Source organism: Lissotriton helveticus, chromosome 2_1 (genome assembly GCF_964261635.1).
Source record: "Lissotriton helveticus chromosome 2_1, aLisHel1.1, whole genome shotgun sequence".
NCBI lineage: Eukaryota > Metazoa > Chordata > Amphibia > Caudata > Salamandridae > Lissotriton > Lissotriton helveticus.
Window position 1 is genome coordinate 1,504,568,842 of NC_136059.1, and position 13,889 is coordinate 1,504,582,730.

Genomic DNA, 13,889 nt, shown 5'->3' on the forward strand with positions numbered 1-13,889 from the left:
CCCCACTATTCATTGCTGCTCATAGTCTGGGAGTAGCATCGGCTCATGGTAAACTGAAAGTCAAATGTTTTCAGCAGTAAAAGAGACCTCAGGGTAGTGTTTGTTTGTAGATACAATCTTGCAGTTCAAGTTCAATCCTCTGTGCAAGTGATTGTTTTGGATGACTGCAAACCATTTATTTCGCAGTAGAGTCTCTACCACGCAGGCAGTTTAAGGTCCATTTCAAACCTCATCACCCCATTCTTGGGCAACTTCAATCTTTGTTGGGGTGGAGGACTACAATGGCTTCTCGCTCTAACTTTTTTTGGTGTCCTGACTGTGGCAGGTTTTTGGATGAAACTTTGCTTTAACGCCCCAGTCACCTCTGCAGTACTACTACGTGTTTGGGGTTTGGGGTATAATGCCTGCTCTTGCAGACTGCTTTTGACGTTGATCTGAGAAAATTACATGTTTAGACTAAACAGTCTATCTCACAGTGATCACTAGCTTTAAGACACCAAGGGCCAGATGTAGGTGGCCAAATACCGGTCGGTAACGGCCGAAATTACCAAATTTCGGTCGTTACCGACCGGTATTGGGTTTTTGAGATGTAGGTGACATTTTTTAAGGATTCGGTATTTTATCGAATCGGTAATTTAAGGATTCAGTAAAATACGGAATTCTTAACATACCGATTTGGTAAATTACCGAATCCAGGATGTAGGAAGCACTCAAGTTAGTGCATTCCTCAGTTAAGGATTCGTTATTTACCACCAACTAGAAGTTGGTGGTAAATAATGAAAACCTTTGAAAAAGCATTTTTTTTGCTTTTCCAACAGTGCCATGTTGCAGACATACATGCCCTTAGGGCATGTATATCTGCAACATGTACACGCATGCACAATTGAGGGGTGCAACAGGGTGTCAAAGTGACACCCTGCCACCCTTCAATGTTTCCCCCAATTACCGAATCGGTATTTACCGATTCGGTAATTGACATTCATTCCTATGGGCCTCCAGGCCCATAGGAATGAATGGCAATTACCGAATAGGTAAATACCGATTCGGTAATTACCGAAACTTACTGATTCGGTAATTTTTTAGAAAAAATTACCTACATCCCATTTCCCTGTTCTTAAATACCGAATCGGTATGATTCGGTATTTAAGAATCGGTAATCTGGGATTACCTACATCTGGCCCCAAGTGTTGTGATGTAACACACCTGTTTTCCTCAGCTAATTTATCGTGTAGTGTGATAATATTAAGTGACTGAGAGTAGTCCTCCTTTGTGGAAACTATGCTTTTTTCTATCAAAGGTAAGTCATTTCTCTACTCTTGATGACAGCAGACGTGATACTAATACTGTTTGCTGTGAACTATGTGCTTGTCTTTCTTTTCAGGGTTTCCATGGCTACCTACAATGCTATATGGACTGATGAACTGTAGGGTTTCTTGCTTTGGCGTGTATATGCCCAAGCAAGATGTGTCACTGGTTACTGTTTCATGACAGTTGCACTGATGCTGTCACTTGTGACCTCATCAGCGACGGGACTGGCATATAATGCATGTTAGGTTCCCTGGAACCTTGATGGCATGTGGATGGCACAGATACTAGCTGTAGGAAGCTGGCTCTGTATTTACTATATCAAAATGAGGTATATTGTGCACAGAGTCCAGTGAACCCCAAAGGTTAGGCAGAGGTAAAAATAGATAGCACCTTATTCTCTATGTGTGGTAGTGTGGGCGAACAGTAAGGCTTTATTAGAGGGTAGTGTTAAGCATTTGTTGTACACACTCAATCAGCAAATGATGTCACACACTCAAAGACTGAACTCACACAAATGTATTTGTATCAAAAATTGTATTTTGGTATTTTATTTCTAGAACCAAGCCAGGCCCGGTGCAGGTAAGTGAAATAAATGCTTTGCAAAATCTCATGCAGTGTTTTACAAATTAATGCATGTTCAAATGCAGTTGTTTGAAATACCAATAAGTCAATATGCTGAAAGTACTTTTCAGATTACTTGGTATATTACTTTTTAGATGACTTTTTAAGTTACTTTTTCTACTCAGTGTCATATGCTTAGATATCACACTGTGACATTTCCTAGAGAAAAGGTAAATAAATCAATGTTTCTACAGTTGCAGTTTTTCAGGTTGTTCATATAAATCAACTTCGCACAGGCAATGTATTCCTATGGAGAGAAATTAAGTTATTGTTTAACAGGTAAGAACTTTGTTGTAGGAGCTGGTATTCTGGGGTTAGAACCAGGGTCCCCCCAGGGTCAAGGATTCACTCTCAAAGCACACTCACCCGCACTAGGGCGGCCAGGTGCAGAGTGCTGAGGCCCAATGTTACCCAAAGGGGGAAAGGGGGGTTCTGGTTGGTGGCTGCTCACAAGCAGGCCACAAGGTTGTGGGAGCAAAGATCCTGGTGTTAGTCTCAGGGCAAAGGAGGATCCAGTTTAGCACACAAAGTGCACCCACAGAGGCGCAGTCGGCTGGATGCAGGGTGCTGTTTTGGCGTCTGGTGCCCTGTAGTTTTTAATGGGAGTTGCCGGTTTTGGATATTGGGTGCAGGCTTGGTCATGGAAGAATTCCGGGAGGAACCAACAGATGGATGTAGGTGCACCTCACATTCTTTTCTCCAGGGCGTAGGTCAGCTGGATGCAGGGGTGTCTTTTGAGGTCGGATTTCATCTTACCGGGCCACTCCTCAGTGGGAGGTCTCCGTGCAGAGGCTGCAGGCGGCGTCAGGGAGTCTTGGAGGGGTCAACCCACAGTGGACTCGGGCCCTGGAACACTGGGGGACCTGGCTGGGACCAGTGGCACACCCAGATTCGGGCCACAGGCATCAGGTGCAGTGGTGGTTCCAGGCGTCAGGTTTCTTAGTCCTGAGCAGGCTCAGAGACTGTCTTGGGATTTTCTTTTGAACAGAGCTGCTGTTCACAGGAGAGCCGGTCTTTGTTGAAGGCAGTCAGTCCTCCCAAGGTTCTGGAGGTTGCTGGCTGCAGGACAAGGTGACTTTTGGTGCAGGATCTCTGGATACTGCATATGGGCCGGTAGGGCTGGGGCAAGTCAGTTCTTCTCTGCAGTCTCCTCTGCTGGTTGTCTTCTTTTGTGCTTCTCCTTCATAGGCTGTGGGAATCGCCTTCTTGATTCAGGTCTGCCCCTAAATACTGAATATAAGGGGTGTTTTAAGGGTCTCCAGGTCAGTAGCAAATGGGCTACTGACCTTTGGGTCACTACACCCTTGGTGTGCTCACCCCACATGGGGGAGAGGGCAAAATCCCTAATCCTGATTGGGGAGTGCCTGCCATCTGCTTGCTCCTGATAGCAGGAGAGGCTTGGGGTCGTGTTACAAAGACTGCAATGCCTTTGAAGCTCTCCTGTCACAGATGGCTCTTTGACCAGCCTGACTCCTGCAGACCCGGTCGCTCCTCCCTGCCTCCCTGCCTCTGGGTATCGTAGCGCTAGCTCTGCTGCCAAAATCGATCCTGTGCTTTGTAGAACTTATTTGCCTGCTTAATTTGTGCCTGCTCAGCTGCTGTAGCGCTTTTGCGCATCGTGCCCTAATCTCGTCCTGTTTGCCTCTGTTGTTGTTTGCTGCCATTTTGTGTTGTGCCCCCAGCCCGTCCCCCACGCTCCCGCCTCCCAGCTGCCCCTCCTACCCACTGGCTATCTGGAACGTCCCGTCCGGTGAAGCCCTGTGACCAGCCTGACTCCTGCAGACCCGGTCGCTCCTCCCTGCCTCCCTGCCTCTGGGTATCGTAGCGCTAGCTCTGCTGCCAAAATCGATCCTGTGCTTTGTAGAACTTATTTGCCTGCTTAATTTGTGCCTGCTCAGCTGCAGTAGCGCTTTTGCGCATCGTGCCCTAATCTCGTCCTGTTTGCCTCTGTTGTTGTTTGCTGCCATTTTGTGTTGTGCCCCCAGCCCGTCCCCCACGCTCCCGCCTCCCAGCTGCCCCTCCTACCCACTGGCTATCTGGAACGTCCCGTCCGGTGAAGCCCTGTGACCAGCCTGACTCCTGCAGACCCGGTCGCTCCTCCCTGCCTCCCTGCCTCTGGGTATCGTAGCGCTAGCTCTGCTGCCAAAATCGATCCTGTGCTTTGTAGAACTTATTTGCCTGCTTAATTTGTGCCTGCTCAGCTGCTGTAGTGCTTTTGCGCATCGTGCCCCAATCTCGTCCTGTTTGCCTCTGTTGTTGTTTGCTGCCATTTTGTGTTGTGCCCCCAGCCCGTCCCCCACGCTCCCGCCTCCCAGCTGCCCCTCCTACCCACTGGCTATCTGGAACGTCCCATCCAGTGAAGCCCTGTGACCAGCCTGACTCCTGCAGACCCGGTCGCTCCTCCCTGCCTCCCTGCCTCTGGGTATCGTAGCGCTAGCTCTGCTGCCAAAATCGATCCTGTGCTTTGTAGAACTTATTTGCCTGCTTAATTTGTGCCTGCTCAGCTGCTGTAGCGCTTTTGCGCATCGTGCCCTAATCTCGTCCTGTTTGCCTCTGTTGTTGTTTGCTGCCATTTTGTGTTGTGCCCCCAGCCCGTCCCCCACGCTCCCGCCTCCCAGCTGCCCCTCCTACCCACTGGCTATCTGGAACGTCCCATCCAGTGAAGCCCTGTGACCAGCCTGACTCCTGCAGACCCGGTCGCTCCTCCCTGCCTCCCTGCCTCTGGGTATCGTAGCGCTAGCTCTGCTGCCAAAATCGATCCTGTGCTTTGTAGAACTTATTTGCCTGCTTAATTTGTGCCTGCTCAGCTGCTGTAGCGCTTTTGCGCATCGTGCCCCAATCTCGTCCTCTTTGCCTCTGTTGTTGTTTGCTGCCATTTTGTGTTGTGCCCCCAGCCCGTCCCCCACGATCCCGCCTCCCAGCTGCCCCTCCTACCCACTGGCTATCTGGAACGTCCCGTCCGGTGAAGCCCTGTGACCAGCCTGACTCCTGCAGACCCGGTCGCTCCTCCCTGCCTCCCTGCCTCTGGGTATCGTAGCGCTAGCTCTGCTGCCAAAATCGATCCTGTGCTTTGTAGAACTTATTTGCCTGCTTAATTTGTGCCTGCTCAGCTGCTGTAGTGCTTTTGCGCATCGGGCCCCAATCTCGTCCTGTTTGCCTCTGTTGTTGTTTGCTGCCATTTTGTGTTGTGCCCCCAGCCCGTCCCCCACGCTCCCGCCTCCCAGCTGCCCCTCCTACCCACTGGCTATCTGGAACGTCCCGTCCGGTGAAGCCCTGTGACCAGCCTGACTCCTGCAGACCCGGTCGCTCCTCCCTGCCTCCCTGCCTCTGGGTATCGTAGCGCTAGCTCTGCTGCCAAAATCGATCCTGTGCTTTGTAGAACTTATTTGCCTGCTTAATTTGTGCCTGCTCAGCTGCTGTAGTGCTTTTGCGCATCGTGCCCCAATCTCGTCCTGTTTGCCTCTGTTGTTGTTTGCTGCCATTTTGTGTTGTGCCCCCAGCCCGTCCCCCACGCTCCCGCCTCCCAGCTGCCCCTCCTACCCACCGCCCCCTCCACTCCCCATTTATGACAGATGCACCCCACGCGCTGCGTTCACGCGCAGCGGTCGCGCCCTATGCGCGCCAAAGGTGCGCCAAAGGTAAGCCCGTCTACGCCCGTCCGCGCCTGGACCGCGCCCAGCACCAGACCCCCTGGTCCTCGCAAAACCCACTCCGCCCGCATAACGTACGACGCCGCCACCCTCCTAGCCCTCAACCTCGGACGCACACCACAATGCTACGAGGCTGCCCCAGGACGCACCCACGGTCCCTTCGCTTGCCACTCCTGCAAGTTCACCTGCATCAAGACCCACACCATATCCACTAACTCCAAACACAGCTCCGACTCTAACCACCTGAAGTGCATCCTGCTGAACACCCGCTCGGTCCACAGACACGCCACTGAATTCTGGGACCTACTCGACACTGCTTCACCGGACATCGCCTTCCTTACAGAAACCTGGATGAACGCATCATCAGCACCTGACATCGCTATAGCCCTCCCGGACGCTTACAAGATCATCCGAAAAGACCGCACCAACCAAACAGGAGGAGGCATCGCCATCGTCCATAAGAACACCATCAGAATCACGACCAGTTTCGACGATTACCTTGCAACCGCCGAACACCTCCACTTCCAGATCCACACCGACCCCATGACCACACTTAGAGGCACCCTCATCTACAGACCACCAGGAACCCATCAACAATTCAGCGAAGACATCACTGACTTCATCAGCCCACACGCCCTCACCTCCGAGAACTACATTCTACTGGGAGACCTCAACTTCCACCTGGAAAAGAAAAACGACTGCAACACCACCATCCTTCTGGACAACCTGGCCAATCTCGGACTCAAACAACTTGTTGACACCCCCACCCATGTAGCCGGACATACGCTCGACCCAATCTTCACCTCCAGCAAGCACATCTCCTTCGATCACACCACAGCTCTCCATTGGACGGACCACAGCTGTATTCACTTCAGCTACAAAACTACCTCGACCCACAACCCCCCACAACCTTTTCCGCGAAGAAACTGGAACAAAATCTCCACCGACCAACTCCTCACATCGCTCAAACAAACCCTCCCGCCCTCTCATCGGACCCAAACCAAGCTGCCACCAAACTCAAACAATGGATCACTCACAGCGTTGACGAATTAGCACCCTTGAAAAACCACCGAACCAAACAGGGTAGCAAAAAGGCCCCCTGGTTCAATGATGACCTTAAGAAATCCAAGAAACTATGCCGTACTCTCGAGAAAACATGGAGAAAAAACCCAACCACCGACAACCTGACCACCTTCAAGACAGCCACCCGCAAACACCACCAACTGATCCGATCCACCAAGAAATCAGCATTCAAGGATCGACTCGACAACAACGCCCATAACAGCAAGGAACTATTCAACATCGTCAAAGAATTTACCAACCCCACCGCAGCCTCAAACGACATTACTCCCTCCCAAGACCTCTGTGATTCGTTATCCTCTTTCTTCTACAACAAAATAGCCGACATACATAACAGCTTTGAGAACATTTTCAATGAACAATCCACTCCACCCACCTCCAAACCCAAACCGCCCTCTAATAACCTTAGCGCCTGGAACCCAATCAACACTGAAGACACCATCCGCCTAATGAACTCCATCCATTCAGGTTCGCCAACCGACCCCTGTCCCCACCACATCTTCAACAAAGCAGACTCCATCATCGCACCCCATCTCCGTGATGTCATCAACTGCTCCTTCAACTCCGCTACCTTCCCAGAAAGCTGGAAACACGCCGAACTCAGCGCCCTCCTGAAGAAACCCACAGCAGACCCATCTGAACTTAAGAACTACCGCCCCATCTCCCTCCTCCCATTCCCTGCCAAAGTCATTGAGAAAGCCGTCAACAGCCAGCTCGCCGCCTTCCTTGAATCCAACAACTCACTCGACACCTCACAGTCCGGCTTCCGAGCCAAACACAGCACCGAAACCGCCCTCATTGCTGCGACAGACGACATCCGAATGCTTCTGGACAATGGAGAAACAGCTGCCCTCATCCTACTCGACCTCTCCGCCGCCTTCGACACAGTCTGCCATAGCACCCTCATACAACGCCTCAGCAACATCGGCATACAAGGAAAAGCCTTGGACTGGATCATCTCGTTCCTCGCCGGGAGAACCCAGAGAGTCCGACTCCCCCCATTCAAATCAGAGGCCACCGAAGTCATCTGCGGAGTACCACAAGGATCATCACTCAGTCCCACCCTCTTCAACGTTTACATGAGTCCCCTCGCATCCATCGCACGACAACACAACCTTAACATCATCTCTTACGCTGACGACACCCAGCTGATCCTTTCCCTCACCAAAGACCCTAACACCGCCAAAACCAATCTTCACGAAGGCATGAAAGAAGTAGCCGAATGGATGTAAAACAGCCGCCTAAAACTTAACTCAGACAAAACGGAAGTCCTCATCCTAGGATCATCCCCCTCTGCCTGGGACGACTCATTGTGGCCATCGGCCCTGGGCACGGCACCCATACCCACAGACCACGCACGTAACCTAGGCTTCATCCTAGACTCCTCCCTATCGATGACCAGACAAGTCAACGCCGTCTCATCCTCTTGCTTCAACGTACTTCGTATGCTCAAGAAAATCTTTCGTTGGATCCCCACCGAAACAAGAAAGACTGTCACTCACGCACTGGTCACTAGCCGACTGGACTATGGAAACACCCTCTACGCCGGAACCACAGCCAAATTACAGAAAAAACTCCAACGCATCCAAAACGCATCAGCCAGACTCATATTGGACATCCCTCGCCAAGCTCACATTACCGGTCACCTGAAAGACCTCCACTGGCTTCCCGTCAACAAGAGAATAACATTCTGTCTCCTCACCCACTCACACAAGGCCCTTTACAAACTAGGACCCGAATGCCTCAACACACAACTATCCTTCTACACACCACCCGCCAACTAAGATCCACCAATCAAGCCCTCGCCGCAGTTCCGCGCATCCACAGATCCACCATGGGAGGAAGATCCTTCTCCTACTTGGCGGCCAAAACCTGGAATTCTCTCCCCACTCACCTCCGCCTCATGCAGAACCACATTTCCTTCAGAAAGGAACTTAAAACCTGGCTTTTCGATAAATAATGCACCCCCTTCCCCAAGCGCCTTGAGACCCTCTGGGTGAGTAGTGCGCTATACAAATCCCCTGAACTTGAACTTGAACTTGAACTCTTTCTGGCGTGTGGGAGGCGCGACTACCTTCGCCCAGAAAAGGCTTTGTTTCTGGGCTCAGGGAGCAAAAGCTCCCACCCTGGGGTCCAGAAACATGTATCGTGGATGTGGAGGTAGGCACACTGCTGGACCCACCTGGACCAACACGGCAGAAACATGTTGACCATTTACATGACAGTTAGGGGACAATAAATTCCCCACTCACTGTTCACTGTTTTTAATATCATATAGTTATTAGTCACATTAAAATTATTTAAAATAACTATAACGGTTTTTATTTTCACTCACATCCTTACGGGCCCTCTGATCTCTGTCGTCAGGTGTATGCCCGCCCTCTATCAAACCAAGGTTTTAGAGGGCGAGGGCTAGCGGTAATTTCTCATCCCCTTTCTGACAGTAGAGGACCCTGGCAGGGGCTGGCAGTGGTTGCCGGAGAGAAATCAAACTTATTTTCCCGCTCATGCCGTGTTTCCCAGATCCAAGTGCATTAGCCGGGAACTATTAAGAGATTTGAATTCACTCTCATTGAATGGGATCCTCATGCACCTACCAGTGCCACGAGTTGCCAATAATGGGCATCAGGGGTAGGGGCACCCCCAGAACCAGAGTGTGGGCATTGGGGACAGTAGCGGAGCCTGCCTTTTCTATCACAGACACTAGGAGGGAGAGAAGTTGAGAGGCAGGGGAAAGAGAGGGGAAGAAAGGAAGTGCAAGGGAAGAAAAGTGGAGAAAGGAGGGAAGAGAAAAGAAGAAAGTGAGTCAGAGGGGACAGATAGATGAGAGAGGACGAGAGAGAGATGGGGAGACTGAAGAAAATAGAGATAAAGGAGAAGAAGTAGTGCAGCAGAGGAAGGGAAGTTCAGAAAGGAATAGGAGAGAGTGCAAATAAAGTGATAGATAGACAGAGTCAGTAGGAGGGAGCCAGGGGCAACAAGAGAAGGAATGAATGTGGGAGAAAGGTAGGGAGATGGAAAAAGGAAGACGTAGAAACGCGTGTAACTGTCTCTGGAGCACGAGGCAGTGTTTCAAGGGCCTCGCCTCAAGAAGAAGAGACACCAGGGTGAGAGGACAGCTCAGAGTCGAATACAAGGTGACAGGGCTTATTTCTGGTCCACTTGGAGGGATGAGCTGTAGAAGCATCAGGGGGTCATTCGCAGTCACTCTTTTTATTCCTAGACTCTCTCTGAAGAAGTGGCATGGACAGCAAAGCAGTCAGAATAAGGCAGACGAGACTCTGCCACTTTTTACCTCATACGCACAACTAAAGACCTTTTATCTTTTGGGGAGGTGGTGGTGTGTGGAATGTTATAACCCCCCCTTTATATTCTATCCCAGAACTTTCTCTAAAGGACCAATTTGAGATTCGGAGGTGTTACCTCTTTACGCCCATCCCACGTTGGCCTCTTTCCTGAGAGTAGAGAGGATTGTCACACTGAGAAGGATAAGCATCCTCGTGAATGTGGAAAGGGAGGGTAAAAAAAAGCACACAGACAACATTGTGTGAATAATTGAACATGCAGCTCTTCAAGTACTGTCAATCTAGTTTCTTCTGTCAGCAGTGACAACACTTTAGAAACGTTTTCTTCCAAATCGGTTTTCATGATCTAAAAAAAAGTCTGTCCATCACCTGGGACTGCATCTCTTGCCAGACAGCTCAGGAGGACTGGCAAACTCCCATACAAATAAGACAATGTCTCTTGCCCCTCATTTTCACCCTCATTCGCCATCTTTGACAATCTTCGAGCAGACACTTTGTGTGATTTTATGTGCACTGCACAGCCCGATATTCTCGTCCAAGCACACCCTTTCTTAAAGGACACACTGCGATGGCAGGGCTAAAAATCCAACAACGCCACGGCTGGTGTGCCAACCACCAGCCTCCAAGAGCTCCACAAGCTTTAAACCGGTGGCACCACCACGGGCCAAATGCTCTGAGTAGTTAAGGAACTCAGACTAATCCCCTTGCTATCAGCTTAGAACAACCATTGGGAAAAAGAGCAGACTGATAGATTCTGACACCGAAACTCTTCACGTACTCCGTTGGAAGAGGAGCCTTCTGAAAATACGCAAGTTTTTTGAGCAACACACAGCATCGCCAATTCAGCTCCAAGTTAATCGTTGGTGGACCAGCGTTAGGTGCAGGCATGGCCTCTCATAGTAGGGTCCCAGTCGCGGCCGGCATGACGGGCGGGCATGATTTTGAAAATGGGGTCATCATGGGGGGAGGGATTTCTTTAATTTAAAAAATATATTAAATAAAACTTACCGTCCCGCTTCTGGATGGGTCCCGACTCCCCTCCCACCGTCCTGCGTTATTCCTGCAGCTCTCTTCATCAGGGAAGGCAGACTCCCTCCCTCCCCTCCACCAATCACAACGCTGCAATGGCAGTGTTTTGATTGGTGAGGCGCATTGGAGAGTGCCCCAGCCGGGCCATTTTCTCTATGTAGGCTGCTGCATGCAGGAGCCTACATAGAAAAAAAGGGAGAGTGGGTGGTCCCGCTCGAGGGCAGGGGGTAGTGGATTGCCCACTGTTGTGGGTATTGACTATTTGGTCGGCCCCAGGGCCGACCAAACAGTCAATACCCACTACAGTCACAACAGTGAGCGAGCCACTATCCCTGCCCTCGAGCAGGACCACCCACCCCCAACCAGGCACTTCTGCTTTCTCGCAGTGCGAGAAGCAGAAACATAAATGGTAGTTATTACCATTTATGTTTCTGCCTTCTCGCACTGCGAGAAAGCAGTGGGGCGACGCCCCAATGGGGGAGCCGCCACTGTCTAACAGACTATAATAATTTATGGGAGACATTGTAATTTCAGGGATCTTGAGGCATTACAGCCCTATATCCTGCAAAACCACAGTCTCTAAGGCACTGTATCATTCCTGAGGTATAAAACGGGCAGCTTTTTTTGCTGTCTGTTGGTGTGTGTTGGACATGCCCTTTCCTAGGGAATTTCCCTAAAACCTTTTGCTTTTTCTCCTCCTAGTTTTTGCTGATTCTCTTTTTTGTGGTCTTAGGATTCTGGGCGCTTTCCTGCAATGCAATGTGAAAGCACACGCACCCTTCCTAGCCACGCTAGGAAGTGGTGCTTACTTGATAGGTTAAGGTGTTGTACCTGTGAGTGCCCTGTACAAATGTACACCACATACCCAGGGCAGGTACTGCACTGGAAAATGGTGGGACACAGCACTAAATGTGCCACCCACCAGAATAGCTTTTGAAACATGGATCAAGCCTAGCATTGCAGGCCTGTGGGTGCACAGTGCACCTGTGCTCAGGTTGGCATTTCTAACCTGTTAGACAACCCTGAGTGAGCCTTTGACTACAACTAGAGCACCCCTATGGTAAGCCTTGAGGGGTGGAGAAAGTGGTAGGCAAAAGGCAGGGCAGGTATACATGGGTGATCCCGCACAGTTAGTAAAAACCCCTCATGTGGGTTTTCCCTACCTAGGAGGTGGGGTCTTCCCATGGGCCAACACTGAGGTTTTGATGATTCTCTCTTAGTGGTCTTAAGGAACTGGGCAGTTTCCCACTGTAAATGCAGTGGGAAAATGCACATGCCCTTCCTACACATGTTAGGCAGTGGTGGTTAACTAATGGGTTTTTAAACATGTGTCAAGCCTGCCAGCTCAGGCCAGTGTGTGTGCAATTGCACTCCTGCTCAGGTTGGCCTTTCTAAACCACAAGCCAATTCTGAGGGAACCTTTCACTACCACTTGGGCACCCCACAGACAAGTCTTAAGGAGTTAAGCCAGTGGTGGGTGAAAGGCAGGTCTGGTACAAATATATGTTCCCTGCCCAGGTAGTGAAGAATACCCATGTGTGTTTTCACTACCTACAAGGTTTGCTCTTACCATAGATTAACAGAGGGGGATAGTTGAAATAACTTTAAGCTACAATAGTGGCTTAAAGTGGAGCAGCTTCATAATGTTTCTTATCATTGGTTTCACAATAACAAACCTTCTCCTGAGGTAAAGAGTGATTTGTCATTAATAGCTTACAAATGCCCCTTCTAGAAAGTGGTCATTTCTCTGATCTAAAACTCTTTGTGTGCCTTAAAGTTTGACTCCAGTCCACACTGAAGACTGGTGGAGCACATCTGTGTATTCCCCAGCGACAGCCATACACATTGGGCAAGCAACTGGAACAACAGACCTCTGCCATTTGAGGGCCAAGCTGGATAGATTAAAGGAAGAGGTTTTGACACTGGATGCTAGATCATGGCCCTACTAAAGATCAAGATCTGCATTCCACTGGCCCCATGGCAGACATAAGTGAAATTTATGGGAGACATCTGTGGTTCAAAGGGAAACCCTCTGAACCACCCACAACTTCAGAGGCACACTATAGTATAGCTACTGGTGCCATACTTCAGCAGGGTAGAGATAGGCTTGTGGAGATGTGGGACTGGAGTTCCTGGAACTGCACGGTGCACACTGCCAGAGGAATCTGTTGTGCACAAGAAGGCTTACTGCCGTTGGAAGGGACCATTCACCTTTCTTGAATAGTGGCTGAACGCGGCTGACTACCTGCTGCAGTGTGGCTCCCTGAGGTGTGCTCCCCAAGGGCTTGTTGGCTTGCCTCATGGTCTCTTTCTGAGGTCTCAGGGACATCAAAGACCACCTGTGTGGGACCCAAACCGTTGACTTGTGATACCTGGAGAGCGATGCCCTCTTAAGTGCCCACATCGTCCACTGGATCCCAACTGTCAACACACTTGTTCCCAGTTCCTTGATTGATACAACAGCTAGGGAGGTTGTATAGGGAAGTGAATGCATACTCTGAGGTACATTGCTCTTCACGACCCCACGTGCAAGTCCGTTAGGAGACTTTAGTTACAATAGCACTTTTTGCTCCACTAGGTTTCTGCCCTGTATGTGAACTACCCCATGTTCTGTGGTCACATGAGAGAACCTGCTTTTGAGAGGAACTACATAATGAAGAGGCATATTTTCTAGATCCTGTAAAGTCCAGGATTTTTCTTTTCCTAGGCACTTTAATGTTCTTTTCCAGTATTCTTGCCTCAAGAGTTGCAATATTTCAAATTTCTATAATTTAATTAATCATACTGAAATTTTCTTTGGTTCTAAAACATGTAACAATAACATGACAAATATTAAATAAATTAATAATGATTTAAAACGCCATCCAAATGTAGAAGATTTGCAATTTCAAAGTAC

General features: G+C 49.8%; 1 protein-coding gene across 1 annotated transcript in view; it reads right to left on the reverse strand.

The window, feature by feature from the left end:
• Nucleotides 1-13,889, reverse strand: part of PPEF2 (protein phosphatase with EF-hand domain 2) — a 279,426-nt gene that overhangs the window by 144,826 nt on the left and 120,711 nt on the right. The gene's annotated exons all lie outside the window — the stretch shown is intronic.